The following is a 21,975-nucleotide window of genomic DNA, read 5'->3' as shown; positions in this document are numbered from 1 at the left end:
CGCAGCTGAAATACTAGACTTGATTAAAACATGATGGAGACTTCATCTCCGTTACCAGTAGTAACACCACAATCATTGGTGTTCTCTACAACGCTAGTGGTGTTTGAAAAACTTCCCATGTTATAGCAAGGTCCGATCAAGTGACGATTCCGAGATCGATATAAACTCTTTTAGTTAAGGATTATTTTATCGGAGGGCTCTCCTCTTTCGCTTCATCTCCTGACTCACACATAAAGGTCGGTAATTTAGATTCTATGTCACTGATAATCTGCATCTGCAGCGCCATTTTAAAAAACTTTACGGGGTGGTAGTTATGTGCTGATATTTATCACGTACGGTTAGTGATTCAAATGGTTCAAATGGCTCTGAGCGCTATGGGACTTAAAATCTGCGGTCGTCAGTCTCCTAGAACGTACAGCTACTTAAACCTAACTAACCTAAGGACATCACACACATCCATGCCCGAGGCAGGACTCGAACCTGCGACCGTAGCAGTCGCGCGGTTCCGGACTGAACCGCCTAGAACCGCTCGGCCACTGCGGCCTGCCGTACGGTTAGTCTCATCTGCTTTTTTGCTGCTGTATCTGACCAGTTCGGTCAAGCTGATTTCCTTACGGCAATATGTGGATTCAAAATATCACTGGGGTTGTATTTGCTATGAGTACTGAAAACCTCTCCAATCTTTAGGTACTGATATTCCACTGAGTAAGTGGCTGTATATGATTATTAAATGTGAATGTATTTATTCAGTGACCTTTAAGGAAACCTGAGTGGGATGCGACCTGGTCCTGAAGCCTTGCCGAAACAACTGTGTTTGATGTTTACATAAATATACAGTTAAAAGACTGACTACTAATTATGTGTAGGACACTGCGGGAAATTTGTGCTAGCCATGCCTCCGGGTTGTACAGTTGCGAATGGTTGATGTTTAATCCGTTGGAAGTGTAGGTATGTTTCAAGACGCTTTCCCGTTGGTTTACGTACCTGCAGGTACGTGTGAAGGTACTTTATGCGCTCTTCGGTCTTGATATCTACGATGTCCTTAGAAAAAAATACCAAATACTTACGTGCTAGATAGGAAATCCATGAATAATACTAATATTGCCGACCATTTTTAATCTGTCACACACATTTCATGCAGAGGCGTGGGCTGCTTGTCATTTAAATTAACGTGCAGGAGGTCTCGTATCACTTAACTGGGGCTAGAAGAGCAATGACGCTGGTTTACACACGACAGTCGGTGGAATGTGTATCCTGAGCCATGTAATAAAATGTATCTAGCCAATACTTTTAACATTTTTCCGTATGCTTAACACATTAAACGTGCTTAAGGGCTTGCGTTATAATTTAGGACCATTTGGCGGAATATTCTATGACGTCATACAAGCTGCACCGTCGAAGTATCTCAGCCGTGCGGGATTAGCCGAGCGGTCTTGGCGCTGCAGCTCGTCCCAGCGGAGGTTCGAGTCCTCCCTCAGGCATGGGTGTGTGTGTTTGCCCTTAGGATGATTTCGGTTAAGTAGTGTGTAAGATTAAGGACTGATGACCTTAGCAGTTAAGTCCCATAATATTTCGCACACATTTGAATATTTGATTTGAAGTAGCTCACCCAGACACTCTACGTGCTTGAGCATTGTAATGCAAAATGATCGTCAGGTTCCGCAGTAAGTTTCATCACTTCTGTCTCTATGCTGTTCATTTCTGGAACACAACCTACTAACAGCTTAGAGACAGAAGTGACGACATTTCTGCAGAACCTGACCATCATTTGGCTGGACAATGCTCAAGCACGTACAGTGTAAGCTGTTTTGTTTAGACTGATGGGGCTGCTAAGTGCTATACCACCTACTGCACTCCCCTGACTTAAGCCCGTGTGAGTCGAACTCGATTCCTAAAGTGAAGGAAACACTTCACGGCACTCGCTTCAGAACTGCTACAAATTCGTCGGGCAACAGACCGCGCCGCTCGAACTGTCAACACAACTGTGGCTTCTAAGAGTATCCTACGACTTACACATCGCTGGCAACGGGTTATACACAATGCTGGTGACTACTTTGGAGGTCAGTAAAACTTTGAAACACGTATCCATTTTCTACGAGCTTTAAATAAATAGTTGCCACTAATAAAGTTCCAAACCTCGTATCTGCATTTGCACAGTAGAGACATATACACACACACATCCCCATAAAAGTGCTCAGTTCCTTTTGTCTGAAAGTGTCGCATCACCGACACTATGTCAAACGTCGGGGCGACAACAGTGTAACGCCAGCACCATGCCAGCATGAAGCCATCTCATTTCCAACGTGAGGCCTTTGCAACGCCAGACACTGATGCGACGCCAGTGCCGTAAGGACACTTGAAAACATCGAGGAAAAAAATAATTTGTTATAACAAATATCTGAGCAGTGAGCTAGACTGTACAACATTCTACTGAAAGCAATGGTATCCACTTCATCTTCGTTATTCATAAAAGACGTTAATATTGCAGGCCATGGTATGACGTCATTCTTTTGTTTGTGCTTTCGAAGATTTTTACAGTGGTAATTTATTTAATTTAATCGTATGGCTAGGGCTCCCCGCCGGGCAGGCCGTTCACCGGGTGCCGGTCGTTCAATGTGACGCCACTTTGTGCGACCTGCAGTCGATGAGGATGATAGGATGACGATGAAGACAGCACAACATCCAGTCCCTGGGCGGAGAAAATTCCCCGACCCATCCGGGAATTGAATCCGGGCCCAGACGATTGACAATCCGTCACGCTGACCATTCAGCTACCGGGGGCGGACACAGTAGTAATGATTTCTGACTATGCGTGACTAAATGTCAACAAAAAACAGTATTTATAGTGTGCTGTACTGTGTGCAATCGTCTCCACGTCGTGATGTAAATATTAATGCACTGCCCAACAAAGATGAAGAGGATTACAAGTAGCGATCTTGTCAACACCTCAGTAGAAGCAGTGTTGAAACTACACATTACGTATGCTTGAAGAAAGTCCGTTTTTAAACTGCAGCTTTGTATCTTGCTACTAATAACTCAACATAGTTGAATAGGACATGAGGGAAATACAAAAATTTTTTATTTACATGTATACATTTACTTACAATCATTGCACTATAGCACAAAATATCACCAAAAGCTGTCTTGAAGAAGCCTTCAATTCGGTCTTACAGCACTTAGGTAAAGGGGGATACAGGCATTGATGAATTGCCCCTTCTTATCCATATTTATGTGGTCGTTGACCAAATACTCAACAAAATAATAATGTCTCACTTATATACTGATTCCAATGACACAACCTATCTGTTACAGTTGATAATGCACAATACAAATGTTTAAGCTTAACAAAACCTAATACCTTATTTACATGTTCGTGTCCCATGAGGTTAATTTTAGCATTAACTCATTATATGCTTCTATTTTAGGCACCTTGAGATCAAGCCTGTGAATGTCAATCATAGTATAAGGTGCGTCTTACTCGTCTGTCATCCTCCTCACTATATATTCCATCAATCCATAAACATAGTCCTATGCAGACCACGAATATTGAACTGTAGCGTCAACATATTTTCCACCTCTATTACCATGTCAAAGTCACAATCCAGTTGTAGACCCGTAATCACACACTTAGATTCACTTGCTGTCACGTTATATGTTTTGGCATAACGCGTTAGTCTTTTAGGGCTTCCCTGAGACTCTGGTGACAGCTGTGACCGTGACACTGACTAGTGGAACAACATCATGTTGCGAAGACATCCTTGCGGTTGCTGTTATTCAGGCAGTAACTTCTGCATGTCCTCATCTATAACAGTAAAAACAAAGAAGTTTAAACGTTATTAATGTATCACAGAGATTCTTTAATCTTCACATTCATGGAAACGGTATAACACTGGAGTGCTTTGATGTGCGCACGTAAAATAATCATACGGCTGTAGCAAAAAGAACGGAACAATGCTTGCTGGTAGACATCTTCTTCCCTACTGATACCTGCTGCTGCCACTGCTGCTGGCGGCACTTCGTACTGGATGGACGTACAGATGGTAACTTCCTGCGCTCGTGCAGTCTAACCGAAAAAATTAAAATTCTACATCTACATCTATATGGATATTCTGCAAATCACATTTAAGTACCTGGCAGAGGGTTAATCGAACCACCTTCACAATAATCTACACTCCTGGAAATTGAAATAAGAACACCGTGAATTCATTGTCCCAGGAAGGGGAAACTTTATTGACACATTCCTGGGGTCAGATACATCACATGATCACACTGACAGAACCACAGGCACATAGACACAGGCAACAGAGCATGCACAATGTCGGCACTAGTACAGTGTATATCCACCTTTCGCAGCAATGCAGGCTGCTATTCTCCCATGGAGACGATCGTAGAGATGCTGGATGTAGTCCTGTGGAACGGCTTGCCATGCCATTTCCACCTGGCGCCTCAGTTGGACCAGCGTTCGTGCTGGACGTGCAGACCGCGTGAGACGACGCTTCATCCAGTCCCAAACATGCTCAATGGGGGACAGATCCGGAGATCTTGCTGGCCAGGGTAGTTGACTTACACCTTCTAGAGCACGTTGGGTGGCACGGGATACATGCGGACGTGCATTGTCCTGTTGGAACAGCAAGTTCCCTTGCCGGTCTAGGAATGGTAGAACGATGGGTTCGATGACGGTTTGGATGTACCGTGCACTATTCAGTGTCCCCTCGACGATCACCAGTGGTGTACGGCCAGTGTAGGAGATCGCTCCCCACACCATGATGCCGGGTGTTGGCCCTGTGTGCCTCGGTCGTATGCAGTCCTGATTGTGGCGCTCACCTGCACGGCGCCAAACACGCATACGACCATCATTGGCACCAAGGCAGAAGCGACTCTCATCGCTGAAGACGACACGTCTCCATTCGTCCCTCCATTCACGCCTGTCGCGACACCACTGGAGGCGGGCTGCACGATGTTGGGGCGTGAGCGGAAGACGGCCTAACGGTGTGCGGGACCGTAGCCCAGCTTCATGGAGACGGTTGCGAATGGTCCTCGCCGATACCCCAGGAGCAACAGTGTCCCTAATTTGCTGGGAAGTGGCGGTGCGGTCCCCTACGGCACTGCGTAGGATCCTACGGTCTTGGCGTGCATCCGTGCGTCGCTGCGGTCCGGTCCCAGGTCGACGGGCACGTGCACCTTCCGCCGACCACTGGCGACAACATCGATGTACTGTGGAGACCACACGCCCCACGTGTTGAGCAATTCGGCGGTACGTCCACCCGGCCTCCCGCATGCCCACTATACGCCCTCGCTCAAAGTCCGTCAACTGCACATACGGTTCACGTCCACGCTGTCGCGGCATGCTACCAGTGTTAAAGACTGCGATGGAGCTCCGTATGCCACGGCAAACTGGCTGACACTGACGGCGGCGGTGCACAAATGCTGCGCAGCTAGCGCCATTCGACGGCCAACACCGCGGTTCCTGGTGTGTCCGCTGTGCCGTGCGTGTGATCATTGCTTGTACAGCCCTCTCGCAGTGTCCGGAGCAAGTATGGTGGGTCTGACACACCGGTGTCAATGTGTTCTTTTTTCCATTTCCAGGAGTGTATATACAACCTCCTATAGCGTGTGGAAAGAACGAACAACTATATCTTTCCGTACGAGCTCTGATTTATCTTTTTTTTATCATGGTGATCGTTTCTCCTCATGAAGGTCGGTGTCAGCAAACGTTTTTCGCATTCGGAAAACACACTTGTTTTAATGATGTCCATCCCAAATCCTCTATCATTGAACTGACAGTCTCTCCCCAATTTCTCGATAATACAAAACGTGCTACACTTCTTTGAACTCCTTTGATGTACTCCGTCAATCTGGTAAGGATCCCACACCACGTAGCAGTATTATAAAACAGGACGGACAATCGTAGTGTAGGCGGTCTCCTTAATAGATCTGTTACATTTCCTAAGTGTCCTGCTAATAAAACGTAGTCTTTGGTTAGTCATCCACACAACAACAAAAAAATGGTTCAAATGGCTCTGAGCACTATGGGACTCAACTGCTGTGGTCATTAGTCCCCTAGAACTTAGAACTACTTAAACCTAACTAACCTAAGGACATCACACACATCCATGCCCGAGGCAGGATTCGAACCTGCGACCGTAGCAGTCGCACGGTTCCGGACTGCGCGCCTAGAACCGCGAGACCACCGCGGCCGGCTCCACACAACATTTTCTATGAGTTCCTTCTAATTTAAGTTGTTCGTAACTGTAATTCCTAAGTATTTAGTTGAATTTACGGCCCTTACATTTGACTGATATATCGCGTAACCGAAGATTAACGGATTGCGTTTAGCGCTCATGTGGATGACCTCACACTTTTCGTTATTTAGGGTCAACTACCAATTTTCGCACCATACATATATCTTTTCTAAATCGATATGCAATTTGTTTTGATCTTCTGATGATTTTACTATTCGATAAACGACGGCATCATCTGCAAGCAACCGAAAACGGCTGCTCAGATTATCTCTCAGATCGTTTATATAAATAAGGTACAGCAAAGGGCTTATAACACTACCTTGGTGAACGCCAGAAATCACTTCTGTTTTACTCGATGACTTTCCGTTATTTGCTACGTACTGTGATCTCTCTGAAGGATATCACGAATCCAGTCACATAACTGAGACGAAATTCTATAGGAACCCAATTTCACTACAAGCTGCTTGTGTGGCACAGTGTTAGAAGCCTTCCGCAAATCTAGAAATACGGAATCAATTTGAAATCCCTTGTCGATAGCAGTTAACACTTCGAGCGAGTAAAGAGGTACTTGTGTTTGACAAGAACAATGTTTTCTAAATAGGTGTTGACTATGTGTCAGTAGACCTTTTCTTCGAGGTAATTCATAATATTCGTGCACAATATATGGTTCAAAATCCTGCTGCCTGTAATTTAGTGGATTACTCCGACTACCTTTTCTTGAATATATGTGTGACCTGCGCAGCTTTCCAGTCTTTGGGTACGAGCGAACGGTTCTATATGATTGTTAAGTATGGAGCTATTGCATCAGCATATTCTGAAATGAAGCTAATTGGTATACAATCTGTAACAAAGACTTGCTTTCATTAAGTGATTAAGTTGCTTCAGTACTCCGACGGTATCTACTTCTTCGTCACTCATGTTGGCAGCTGTTCTTCATTCGAATTCTGGATTGTTTACTTCGCCTTCTTTTGTGAAAGCATTTAGGAAGGCTGAGTTTAGTATCTCTGCTTTGGCAGCACGGCCCTCGATACTATCTCCATTGCTATCGCGCAGAGAAGGCATAGACTGTTTCTTTCCGCTAGCGTACTTCACATACGACCAGAATCTCTTGGGATTTTCTGCTAGGTTTCGAGACAAAGTTTCGTTCTGGAAACCATTATAAGCATCTCGCATTGAAGTCTGCGAAAGGGGGCGGGGGGTCTAGCTTGCACGTCGTTTACCACTCCGCAATTTCGTACAAAGCATAATGCCATTGGCTAATGCGCGGAGGTGGAGAGCAGAGGGTGGGGGTAGTTTTAGGAATAATGTCACTGCCCGATTGAGTCTAGCAAAAGCGATGACGCTGACTTCGGCAGTTCCCCAGGAATGCTGATTCTCATGTTAGAAAAAAATTCCTGCCATAATGTACACTGCCCCTCTATTGTCAGCTGCTAGTGTTTTCCTCAGGTGCTGACTATATCCCCCCGTCTTCATTTCGGAACGATTTTCTGAAGTTACCATTTCTTACTGTTTACGAATACTTCACTTGTAAACCATCTTCGATATAAAAAACCGTTATTTGCCAGGATGATTGTAGCAGCCGTAAACCTTAAAGCTCATTTGGGACATTCCTAACGTACACCGGAGCCTACTTGCGCTTCGCTAGAAGTTGTTGTTATTGATGGTGGGGTTTTCGGTCGGAAGATTTGCTTCTGACACCTATTCACGATAGTTTATTCTGTGCAAGTCCCGTCATTTGTGCATAGTTACTGCAACCTACATCCACTTCAACCTGCTTTCTTTGGATGGGTGTTGTTTTCCTTCTACAATTTTTATCTACATACTTCTCTCCACTTTCAAATTGGCTCCTCCTTGACACCTGAGGTTGATTTCTGTCAATGATTCCTTTTTTTAAAATAAATTTGTGGCATAGCGCTTTTTTCTCTCTGATTTCATTTATCAGATCAACTCACAAAATTTTCACCCTTCTTCTGTAGTAGAACATTTCAAAAGCTTACATTACCTTCTTGCCTGTACTGTTCATCGTCCACGTTTCACTTTCGCATAGAGCTACACGCCTGACGAATGCTTTCATATATAACAAGCTAACACTTCAATATTTACTAGGTGTTCAAATATTTATGTCCTTCACAATCGTTTACGTTGCTGTTCCCAACCTACATATTATGTCATCTCTGTGTCGATAATTAGTTTTTTGTGTGCCAAATAGCAAAACTTATCATATACTTCCAGTTAGTCGTTTCCTATCCTACTTCCTACAACATCATGTGATTTAATCCCTAATGCGCTCAACTTCCATTTTTCAACATTTGTTGATATTGATCTTATAACTCCTTTTCAAGGCACTGCTCGTTCTGTTCAACTGATTTTGCACACTGGTTGGATTTTCTGACAGAATTAGAAAGTATCTGGCAATCCTTAAAGTTATTTAGCAAGTACCAACATTTATTAAATTTTAACCTTACTGCAATTCATGAATATGTTTCACGAAACGCGTCTGCAATTTATTTACAAATAATTATCTGCAGTCATTCTGAAATTACGATGTGCATTATATATTTTCACATTTTTCCATTAATATATGAAAACTTATTTTCTATATAAATTTGGTGAAAAATTTATTTCTGTTCCTCCTCTGTTTCACATATTCTGAAGTGAAATGGTGTTACTGATAATTAAAGTCCCCTCCGCCAAAACTCCAGCTCTCGTTAGCACCCATCCAACTTCCATTCACATCTCTGCTAAACATGCAAGACATCTTTGATTCACATTTACGAACATAGTCTCTCTCTCTCTCTCTCTCTCTCTCTCTCTCTCTCTCTCTCTCTCCACCCTTATGAATCTCATTTCTCTCCATCCTCAACTCAAACACAAACACTATTACGAATGCAAAATAAACGATATCTCGACGGTGGAAGTACTGAAACCTACAAGACATGATTTTGCTGATCACGTAACAACTGAACCGAAAATGATATTTTTATGGCGCCACGTTTTCTGAAGTTTCACAAACATGAAAAGCAAAACCGTAAATACAGTAAAAGCAGGTTGTTAACAGCCGTAAAATTACGAATTGTGAAAGTAAAACCAAGTTAACTTCCAACTTCAACCTCCGAGAACATCGAGGAAAAACAGACCGCGTAAAACAGGGAGAAACACGAGAAGTAAACTGTACATCATATATGCAAAGCAAAACGTTTTTAATTGGTAAATAGAAGAAGGTAGCAACATTAATGTATACCACATTTTGAGATTGCCCACTAATGATGCTATGTAAGTAAAAGCGAAACGTGTCTGGTGAAAAATACAACTAAATTTCCGTAACATTAAGACGTAATATGTAATCATAACCGATAAAGAACAGCTGCTGCTGTAGATGGCCTGCTAAGAAACCCATTTAATTTTTTTTTATTATCCCTGAATATTGCCTTTCCATAATTCTCCTTAGTTTCCTTCACAGCTTGCTGAGTGGCAAGATTCAAGAACATCTCTGATACGCTTACAATCCTGTTTCATTCCCCTTCTGAATTAGTACTTTCGTTTCACGTCCGTTGACTCTTATAAATACAGCCTCGTTTAGTAAAAATTGTAGATCACCTTCCATTCCCTGATTTTAATACATGCTACCTTCAGAATTTCTATGAGTGTAATCCAGTCAACACAGTCATATGCTTTATATAAATCTATACATATTGCAACCGTAGGTTAATATTTCTTCATTTCTTCTGAAGATATATTTCCATTAAGCACAACATGCTGAAGTCTATCCGCCACTTTTTCCTGTGTTAGTTTTATTCTCGTTCGGTGGACAACAGAACAAAGAAAGTAATTAGTCAATTTTCCGAAATAAATAAGATTAATTACCGAGCGGACAGTGAAATTGTTAGAGATAGAACTGAAGTAGACTGTGCCATGTGTGTTGAACTACTATGCAGTATAAGTAAGGAACTGAAGAAGGATGCGAAGTAAGTTCAGATAAAGGGTGCGTGAAGGAAAAATGGAGGAAAAGGCAAAGAGATAAAATGTTGCAGAGTAAATGATGAGAAGAGGATCAAAATGGAATCCCATTCAGGATGGTGTGGTGGAGTGTCAGATGCACCGTGGAGCTCGGGAACAGAAGACGATGTGATCGTAGCATGTAAGCGGCGCTTACCTGTCGGGCCGGTGTTTATTGCCCGCCCTTGTTATGCAGTGCCAGTGGGGCTTCCCGGCTGTACTTGTGTCCCGCAGCCAGGAGCCGCGAACGGCGCGCCAGCCAACGGAAGGAGCGGTCCGCAGATAGTGCCGTGGGGAACACTGCTGCCCCCGCCACCGCGCCACTGCCGCCCCACATGCGACACACCCAGCGATGGAATGGACTCAAACGAAGGCCTCTTAAAAAGCCCGAAGTAACTGTACTGGGGCACCGACGAAACAGCACTTTTGCTAATGTTAAAATTCACATTTTATTTTTTTTAATTTTAAATGAACAGAAGTTTCTCGTGCCTAGTGTCACTCAGTAAGTTACAAACACGAAATTGTTTTCGCGCGTTCCTTTATCAATAAACGGCAACGAAAGCGATTTTTTTCACTATGTCAGGGTAACTTCAAGGTGTTCCTGTGCACTAGCTTCAGTCGTTTTTTCCTATTATTGCTTCAGCTTCATGTGGTTTCAGGCCGTACAGCGTACACACAGACACTGTCAATAACGAGTAGTTTACTAGTTCTTGTACGATTACTCGTACTCTACAACGAGCCCCGGCATTTCCTAGTCAGGACCTCAGTATGTCATGTGAAATATTTGTAGCGTAAAAACACGTGATGATCTCGAATTTCCTCAGTGTCCCGTTAAATGGTTAACTTTTTTCTTTATACTGTAGGAGATATAAGCAAAAAAAAAAAAAAGATTCTTATATTATTGTGCATAGGCCGGTATCATATTGTCAAAGTTCTTTGACAGATGTTTTATAAAAGTTACAAATACCCTCTAACATTTATTAATGAACTTGTAGAATTACCCCAGCACACCGTCATCTGTTTTATAGGAAGGTTTTTTTTAAGAACGTTTGACAGAGATCTTTTACAATGTAATATAGGTCATAGTAGCATGTGGTCATCGGAATATTTCTCAGCATCTATGACTCATCCTTCAGGCAGCTCTATTCACCCTTAGGCCTAAAGTGGGGTCTCTCCTGGTTGCTTTGACCTGTTTGCTGAACGTGTCGTTCCTTAAAGAAAATACTGGTAAGGAATCCCCTGAGTGCGAGATCGCAAGTTCATTCTTTAATAATGTTCATCTGAAAATGTTGTGTTAACAGTTAAGACAGGAAAAATATTAGCGGCTAATGACTCGCCATGTGCATCTAAAAGGCGGCAGAAGATGAGTGTCCGGGAGGTGCAGAGATCAATCTTCTATAGGACCTATGAATTACACTTCATAAAATACACATCGTCGACATTCAAAAAACATTCAGAAGAAACCATTAACCTACACCATGCTTACCGAATGAAAAATGGCACATCACATTGATCACACAGGTTCGCACTATCGAACACCTTGGGAGTTAAAAACCGAGCAAGACGTTCAGCTAAGTAGCCACTCTTACATGGATATATAATCATATTGGAGTAACTTGCTGATGAGAAGTGATAGAATGTGACAACATGCACCGAATGAGAAACTGTCTGTTTTGGAATGTATCGTCAAACTCGCCATCCTTTAAGCCGTAGCTGCAGATAGTGCCATAATATGTTTTACAGACCAGAGCATTACGAATGCGTTAAGGCATTGTTGTTTAAGTTTGGTACAACTCTCTTGGCACCTCTAATTTCCAGGGTTCCTTTCGTATTTATTTCCCCTTCAACTCTCAATTGGTCGGAGTAGAAAAGAAATTACTTAGTGGTAGAAGTGGTAATTTTGCTTATCATTTACAAATTTTTGGGTCAATTCAACAATTCGTTGTGTATCGTCAAGTTGACGCTTTGTTCGAAATTTCATTATCCTACGTCTTCCAGTTATGTAGCACTGTTTGAGCGTATGCGTCAGCACATATTCCACTGACTCATCTTGTAGAAAAGCTAAAGTTTCATCTGACGCTTCTTTCTCACTCTGCGGAATGTGAACTTCGGCAACCGTTGTTGTTTGTTATGTTTATCGTTTCTAATGCTCGGCTTTGTATCAACATCACTAGCACTGTAGCACAACTGTGAGTCACTCGTCGAATATGCTATTCAAATAAGCTCCGTAGCCTCACTGCTGTGCCCACCACTGGATAGATCCAGTCCGGCTCCTGTGGCCATTAGCAGCCAATACTGTTTTGACAGAATGAGGGACGTCGAATGCCGTAGATGTCACTGGCCTTTGGCAATGTCGCACTTAAGGGTTTCTTTGCCAGTATGATGCAGAACAATAGGCATCTTTAGGTGTAGTGGAGAATGTGAGATACTCAAGTATTCGAGACCCAAATCAGTTTTCTGCTTTTAACTAAACTCCATTCGGTTTGTAGCCATTAAATAAAGTAGTCAACGATATCCAAGACTCCCTTCTTCACTTACAATGCCTGTGGAAACGCAAGTCATTCTGATGGTTTTCAAGACATATGAAAATCGAGGGAAATGGGGGATCCTAGGAGGCATGTAGTAACAATTTGAAGGTAATTTTGTCGCTGTCGAGGTACAAGGTCATGCGTATGTGGAAGAAAGTATTTCTGCAAGTGAGAGACAATAATCTACAACTAGTAAAGCGAACTTCGATAGTGTGATGTACTTTCTTCCAGCCACACAGGTGAGATGAATTTCTTCTCAGTTGTCTAAGTGTTGAGCATAGTATTATGACGTATAGCCCCTTGATCCAGCGGGAAGACTGTCCAGTCTCTGGTACTTGTGATTTAAACCAGGGCGCCACATGTTAATGAACTGTGTTTACTACTCAAACAAGTGAAAGGGAAGAGGCTAATCTACACATATCTCTGCCCAGTATTTTAGCTAAAATGAGACGAATGTAGTAAAAATTTTAAGATCTTGTGAGAAGACTGACTTGTTTCCTACCATATTTGGTAGGAGGTTTCAGTATGTTATCAGCTGGTTGGCCCATCCATGTTTTTTGTAAGTGATCATATAGCCAGATCTGCACATGTCGCCCTTCTTTGGAATCTATTTTACGTTCAACTACTTACCTTTTTTTTTAATTATTTGAACAAGTTTTATCTTATACAGTTGGATGAGAGAAAGGGAGCGCGAATGGCTGTAGGACACATTGGGAGAGAGTGAGTACAGTTATAAGCAAAACCCTGTATCAACTTTTTGAATGATTTTTATTCGTTTTAACAGCATTCGTTTCCAGTTATTAGAACTAGACCGCTGAAAACGGCAGTGCTTGACCGCCAGTATGCGCAAATCTTGACCACGACTTCGAGGTCATTCCAGGTGATTACTGACGTCAATGTCAACATACGTAAGGATTGCTTAATTAGCAGTTAACCGGAATTCCCTCCCCCATTCACATTTATTGTAATTCCAATCCCCTTCCTAGCTCCCCTCTCACCCCACGGCCAATGGTGTTACGAAGATTTGTCAACGTCATCATGCTCTCTGCTAATCGGTTCGGGGCCTTTAGGCACTGACGTTTCAGTCAATGGAGTGCAAGCTCCGACCCCTAACCTCGGAGAAATTTTTATTTTTATTATTCGATAACGTGAGCGTAATCTTGTACCGTATGCTCTTCGTAGTGAGATGACCAGTATGAAGCACTGTCGGCAGGAGCGATAAGTTGGGAGGAATAAGACAATCAGTAAGTATCGTAATTTATCCACCCTGCTCTAGTTATTATTGGTGTTATAATTAGTATATATGTATGTCGTTATACCTGGAGCTTTGTTATTTTAGTTACTGACGAGGACGCGCGGCTGTTCCTGCCTGATCTACCACAGCAGCAGCTGCAGCAGCAGTAGCTGCGGTCATTTTTCACAAGATGTCTTCCAGATCTGTTGGACCTGCTGTCGTTCAGCTATGCCGTAACACAGCCGCAGCTGGAACTCTCTTAAGGGAATGGTCCCAAACGATATGCCGAAAACTGTGATGACTTTTTTCACACTGGAAGAATATACCGAAAAAAATGCACTGTCAAAGCTTTAGCTGCTAGGGTGCACGGCAAGAATTTTTAAATAAAAGAAAGTTACTCAGTTTTCCCGCACGAAGAAGCGCTTATGACAGCTGTTTTCACAGTCATTCCTGCCTAGCACGCTATCCGGCGAATAAGCAGATACAGCCGTGACAAAAGATGAATAACGTGCAGTTCATATCAACAGTTGTAGATGTAATATTTACAAACGCGATTGTTGGAGGAGAAAGACGACTTCAGTTATTCTGGACACTGATTTGTTGAAATCAAGTATTTTATGAAAGTTCCCGAAGCACAACTCTTAAGATAATTTTTGAATAATGTACATTTTACTAACAACGAAACAGTTCCTTGTTCATACCCGTAGTCGTCACCAAAATGCGAAGTGTCATTTCGATGACGAAAACAAGCATTACCCTTACACTTGGTATACCCGATAAAATACGAATTAATGCGTTCAAGCACTTCAGCGAAATTACCAGTTTTATTTATACAGTTGGAATGGGGTAAGAAATGGTCGTGGCCACTTGTGAGGTAACAGGTGAGTTGTGGCGCCCTGGAAATATTCTATGTTCGGAGTTGGGCGGCCGCACAGGACGCTCGTCAAAGCCGCGGCTCAGTAGCAGCCGTGTTATGCCGCACAATAGCTGGACCAATAGGTGCCCAACGTTAGCGAGGGTCGAGGCGTGGTGTGGGTGGGAATTCCATGGTGACACTCTGTTGATGAAAGAGACTCGTATGTCGGTAGTGCCAAAGATGGTAGACTTTGTGAAACCATCAGGTTCAAATGGCTCTGAGCACTATGGGGCTTAACAGCTGAGGTCATCAGTCTCCTAGAACTTAGAACTACTTACACCTAACTAACCTAAGGATAACACACACATCCGTGCCCGAGTCAGGATTCGAACCTGCAAGCGTAGCGGTCGCGCGGGTCCAGACTGAAGCACCTAGAACCGCTCAGCCACTTCGGCCGGCGAAACCATCAGGGCAGACATTTCACAGTTCATATGGAAATTAATAGTAGCTAGAGGAATCATGATACCGTAAAGAAACATGTACGTTACCATTATTTGAACGACGATTCTGATGGTGTGATCACATTTTCAATATCTTTATTAGTTTAAAGTTTGGTATCTGACTGTAAAATATACAAGTAACATCCAGCACCGAATTTCCTAAATCTAACCGGTTCATCCGATTTTGTCGATCGAAGCGTCTTTAGAAAGCTAGTAGTGTTAACCTAAATTGGTATAAATTACACGCATGTGTACTTGAATAGTACATGAGTTATTGGGCCGGCCGAAGTGGCCGTGCGGTTAAAGGCGCTGCAGTCTGGAACCGCAAGACCGCTACGGTCGCAGGTTCGAATCCTGCCTCGGGCATGGATGTTTGTGATGTCCTTAGGTTAGTTAGGTTTAACTAGTTCTAAGTTCTAGGGGACTAATGACCTCAGCAGTTGAGTCCCATAGTGCTCAGAGCCATTTGAACCATTTTTTTTTGAGTTATTGGAGGTCAAAGTGGCCGACTACTATCGATCGGGTCAGGCCATAAGTACTCCACAGTGACACGAAGAAACGGTAGCAGCACGCTTATAAATATATTTATTCGTCTATGTCTTTGTTTATATCCGATATATACTACACATGAAGAAATTGGTTAAATATTTACTATGTTTTAGAAAGCACAGAGACATCAGGTACTGGCCAAACTTTTGTTCTATTCCTTTGGTATATGTGTATTTAATATGTTTGTATATCTAATAATGTGATGCCGGCCGGTGTGGCCGAGCGGTTCTAGGCGCTACAGTCTGGAACCGCGCGACCGCTAGGTCGCAGGTTCGAATCCTGCCTCGGGCATGGATGTTTGTGATGTCCTTAGGTTAGTTAGGTTTAAGTAGTTCTAAGTTCTAGGGGACTGATGACCTTAGAACTTAAGTCCCATAGTCTCAGAGCCATTTGAACCATTTAATAATGTGATGGTCCAGCCGTAGGAATATTTATATAATTTCAAGTTATTTAAATGTAAATCCAATATTTCGAAAGTGTTTCAGTATGTGACTGTGCGGTGGCTTGGAGACAGGGCGGGAGAGCTCTTGCCAATCAAAGCGATCGTTCCAAAAAGGACGCGTGGAGAGACGTATGGAGGTGGGGAAGGTGCATCGTTTCCGGAGAGGAGTCCACGACAGTACTGCGCGACGGACACACGGTCGTGGCAGAGACTTGGAGAGTGTGGAGCGGTTTGTGCGTGGTCGTGGCAGATACAAATACTTCGGAGTGCCGACTTGTGCACTTGTGAGATTCCCGTGGCTTCCAAAGTGAAGACGTAGTGTGCGTTAAGAAGTGAATATCTCGCAAGCTATGTTGTTGTTCATAACTAATTACGTGCAGTAGGAATCTATTGTTTCCCTGTTATTCAATTTATATTTTATTTAATTGCTGGACCATTGACACCAATAAGTGCGTGCATAAATATACCGCATTCTTAAAAGTACTTCTACTATCGTACTCATCGTATAAAGTGGTTAAGATAGTACTTGCAGATTTTATTTAATTGCAATCTTTCATTTATGAATTTGTACCATACATTCGCAATTGCTGAGTTATAGGAACCTATGACCATCCGATTTATGTGTGTATTCATATTGTTCACTATAGACTCAGCAGTATTTGGCTTGTAATGCGGCAACTACGTATCCCAGCATCTAGACAACGAAACCAGCCAAAACCTTTAAAATTTGAACTCTGAGTCGAAGAGTACGTAGTTGAGGACCACCACATCACATGATCTCATTTTTTATTTGAAAGACCGCACACCGCTCTCCATATTGTGCTGCATACCAGGCATACTCGATCAAATTCGTGAAACGTGATGCAAAACTGCAATGCACATATCACTGAAGTTCAACAGTACTGTTACGCTCATAAACATGAAATGACAAAGAGCTGTCGGATATTACACTGAAAAACACTTTACACTGTAAAAATTTTTTGTTGAGGAGCTGAATCGCATTACAAGTTTCGTGGGGAAACCGAATTATGTTAACAGTGCTTTCAACCTCCTCCTAAAGACAGAGATGTTGTTATGTCCAGATTAAGAGCCAGGCAAAAGTAATGAATTATTTTCCACAACTGATTAGAAGACGTTTCGGATGTAGTACTGAAAATTGTTCTCTCCCATGTTTCCCGGTTTTGCCAGGCCAGGGACAACATTTTTGCAACTAAACAGCCCATTTTTAAATTTTTGACCCTAATTTGCATTAAAGTTCCTAAAGACTGATATAAAGCACCAGAAATTGGAATCCACTTATGGATGTCACTGCCATTGTTGTATATGAAAATGTCTTAGCATTCATCGACTGCACGAGCTACTCTATATTATTTTCGCTTGAAATGATATAGTGTGGTTTTCACGCAGTGCTTGCACGAAACATGACCGATTGGCTTGATAGACAGCATTTTCGGGGATAATAAGAAGCTAACAATTTGTCGGTAGTACTACCGATTACTAACATCTCCTCTAGAGGTTTACTTAAAGTAAACTTAGCAACTTTGCGACTTGTGCTACCGTACAATTTTCTGAAACTGCTTGATGAGGTTGAAGAACCTCGGATATCAGTAACGTTCACCTCCCTTACAATCCAGAGAGCCTAGTCTCGTAGATTTCCCTCGGTGACCGCGTATTGACTCTCACGAGCAGTTCTAAATCTTTCCAATGGTTTTTCTTTCACACTTTCGCGAGTTTAACTTTATCAAATGTTTCGTACTTTGTGTAAATGTTTCTTCCGTTTATACAATTCACTTTAAAATTTTATGAAACGAAACAATCTTCGGAGACAGCCTAACACTAAGTTTTTTCTACCTTCTTCGTTTAACAAAAGGAATTACAGTCTTCACTTTGTCTCTGAAATCTATTATCTTCCACGTTTTCTTTGAACTCAGATGGAACTTTATTTTGGTGTGGGCTTAATACAACAATTATCATTCGAACAACGGTTCACGGAATCTTCAGAGTCATTTCCTCTTTCTTCTAATGTTTCCACAATTTTTAACGAATATCGACATCATCCGAATAAATTACAAAGAATGTTAGTAATGATTAACACGTATGTAGATCGTCAGTAGGAGAAGGTGGTTTCGATTGCGTACAACAAGTTTCTCATTTTATCTCTGCAATGTTAAAAGCATTAATTTGGTACCAAATTACTGTGAAACTATGGAACCTGCACAGATAGATGCTATTATAAAGCATTTACGAACAACATTCAAAGAAAATTACTTCAGCTTTACCTCTATTGTTAACACATAGCGGTACCAAACGACACCTGCAAATTATTATGAATATTCAGTGAGCTGCAGATTCGAGCGAGTAGTAACTGTGAACAATTGTGTCAGTGGAACTATCATTAGAAATAGAAATTTGCTTCACAATTTACGATCCAGTTGTGCAGTGTTATCTGTTTACCAATGTGCCGTCAATCGAGGACATGTGCCTGCCGTGTTGAGTATGCGTTGCCCGCTACTGTTACAGTAGTGGTGTACATTACTCCAGTCGCCTGGTGAGCTACATATTTGGCAGTTTCCAAAATCTTTAAAAATTACTTGTAGTGTGTCTTATCAGCCAAAATTATGACATCGCATCTTTTTCTGTTTATTCTTCCTATATAAAATTTTTTTAGTCCATATTCGATATGTCGAATTGAACTCTTCCCTTGTCATTATACTGCTCTTTGCCAATATGTACAATTTGACTGAAAGTGGATCTAAACGTGTGAATGCAGACCTAGTAACCCACAATGACTTTGATTGAAACAGAGAACGTTCAGTGTCACGGTACTTGGATGCATTATGCGTAGTACAACGACAGTCTCGTAGTACGATTGCGTTCATAAGGAGAAATATGGCGAATGAATACAAGACATCACATACTCTATAACAACAGTATGTTAAGCAGTCATACACATCAAACATTCAAGTGTTGGGAATTTAAACGACCTGCAAAGTGTATCACTGGTGGGAGCAGGCAGGATGAGCCAATGGTGACCCTATATTAGATCTGTATACAGTGACCTTATTCACTAATTGCACGAGCACAGTGTGAATATAAATCAGTTACTACAGCGTACAAATGCCCGTACTCAAGCAGCACCAAATTATACATCTGAAAATCCTATGAGCATAAAATCTGTGGAAGCCAAATTTAATGAAGGTCTGCCTATGCATGTAACTCTCCCTATAGGTCTGAATACGATTCAAGACTAATTCAAGGTATAGAGAAGACAATTATTTGGAGAATGTTGCAAAAACTGAATGACTGTGTGAACATGCGCATCCAAAAAGTTTTGTAGAAAAGTTTTTGTTTGTTTGTTATCTGCCTCAATCCTACCCTGGCAACAACAACTTTTATAGTGATGTGATCAGGGTTTCTTACAGATAATAGCACTGAGGTAACGAATCAAATTATGGTTTATCAACAACAACAACTATACATTTTTCAAAGTCATTTACAATGGTTTCTTAATAATTATTCCTTAGAATGAAGCCGTTGAGCGTCCAGTTGTGGTGGGTATAAATATAATCTTGAGCACACGCCTGCAAAGGCCCCTTGAATCCGGTGTTCAAAAAAGTGCTACATAACAACGTTAGTCAACAGTTAAATTTTGATACTTGTCTTTTTTGACATAGTATAACACGAAAGCTAAGACCTGGATTAGAATACACTCCAGATATTCTCACGAACGTCTCTGCTCAACCCCACATCTGTTACCATGTACAGCCTAGCATATCCCTTTAAATCAGCTGGTTCGAACTCCTGCCGAAAATTCACCATGGTTCTCACTGTGCATCAGTTATGGCAACACCTATGATTTTGTTGGTGAATACGGTTATATTTGCAACGTAGTCTCATGGAGTGTCTCCATCGAATCGAGGTATTCGTATAGAAAGTACATATTTTGTCACAAACTGAAACATTCCATAATCGAATATATGATGCTGTGGTGATAATGAATTCAGGAATCAGAGGGCTATTTATGTCGTCATTTGGTTGGAAAATGAAATATACCACATTTAACGGGCTATAGGCACTCCGTCTTCAGGCCAAAAGTGATGCGGATAGGAGGGGCGTGTGGTCAGCACACCGCTCTCCCGGTTTTTATGATGGTTTTCTTTGACCGGAGCCGCTACTATTCATCGAGTAGCTCCTCAATTGGCATCACGAGGCTGAGTGCACCCCGAAAAATGGCAACAGCACATGGCGGCTGGATGGTCACCCATCCAAGTGCCAGCCACCCCCGACAGCACTTAACTTCGGTGACCTCACGGGAACCGGTGTATCCACTGCGACAAGGCCGTTGCCTAACGGGCTATAAGATGCATCTCAATTTTGAAGCAGTCTTTTTTTTTTTAAAAAATAACATTTTTAACGTTTTTATTATCTGATTGCAAAGCCAGACTAAAAAAAATCTTAGCTTATGGAAACCGAACTGATCTTTAAAACCCTTGAAAATCGTCTTCTGAACCTTCTCCTCCTCCTCCTCCTCCTCCTCCTTCCTCTTCGTCGTCATCGGTGTCCTCTTCATGTACGAGATGGTCTTCACTGCCATCGACATCGTTGCTTATGCCACACTTGTTGAAGGATTTAACGATAATGTCTTCCGCCACTCTAGACAATAACTGTTTTATCCACGGACACACTAGTTTGATGGCAGGTTATTCTAAAGCTCCCTTTGGCGTGAATTCATGTCCGGATTCGTCAGTCATGCAGTTCTTCTGTGCCGGCCGCGGTGGTCTAGCTGTTCTAGGCGCGCAGTCCGGAACCGCGCGACTGCTACGGTCGCAGGTTCGAATCCTGCCTCGGGAATGGATGTGTGTGATGTCCTTAGGTTAGTTCGGTTTAAGTAGTTCTAAGTTCTAGGGGACTGATGACCTCAGAAGTTAAGTCCCATAGTGCTCAGAGCCATTTTTTAGTTCTTCTGTTCCTCTCGCATACACGCTTTATATGGTTCACTTATCGAGACATCAAGAGGTAGCATTTGTGAAGTAAGTACTCCCACAATAACAGCAAACTCTGTATTAAGCTGTCTCGATTACTCTTTCACAAAATTTTTCGAGGGACTGCTAAATTTATCTAGCATAAGAAGAGAACCCTTCTTCAAAGAAGCACCTTTCATTCTCTGCCACACTCTTTTAAGCCACAATTTCATACGGGCTTCGTCCCTCGAATCCTTTTCGTGTATGTGAACATTAACAATTGACAGTATTTCAGAAGTTATGACACTGTTCGGCGCTTGAAATGATCGTCGGATTATACTGAGTACCATCAGCGCAACATGAAAGGACAACAGTGTAGTGCATTTTTTCATGTCCACTTGTTTTTATAGTCACAGTTTTAGCACATTCATGGCAATTGTTCTGTTACTCAGCACATCAGATGCCAGAGGAGTTTCATCTATATTCGCTATTTGGCTTAGTCCCACACTGATTTTATTTCTGTGTGGAGTAATAAAGCGATGGAAGGATAATGTTTTCTCTTTATACTATTGTGGCATTTTCTGACATATTTTGGTTTTAGTTTGCACGCTAAGTCCATGAAGCTTCATAAACCTGTAGCACCAACCATTTCCACCCTTAAAGGCTG

The sequence above is a fragment of the Schistocerca nitens genome, chromosome 3 (genome assembly GCF_023898315.1).
Source record: "Schistocerca nitens isolate TAMUIC-IGC-003100 chromosome 3, iqSchNite1.1, whole genome shotgun sequence".
Taxonomy (NCBI): Eukaryota; Metazoa; Arthropoda; class Insecta; order Orthoptera; family Acrididae; genus Schistocerca; species Schistocerca nitens.
This window is presented reverse-complemented; position numbering follows the sequence as displayed.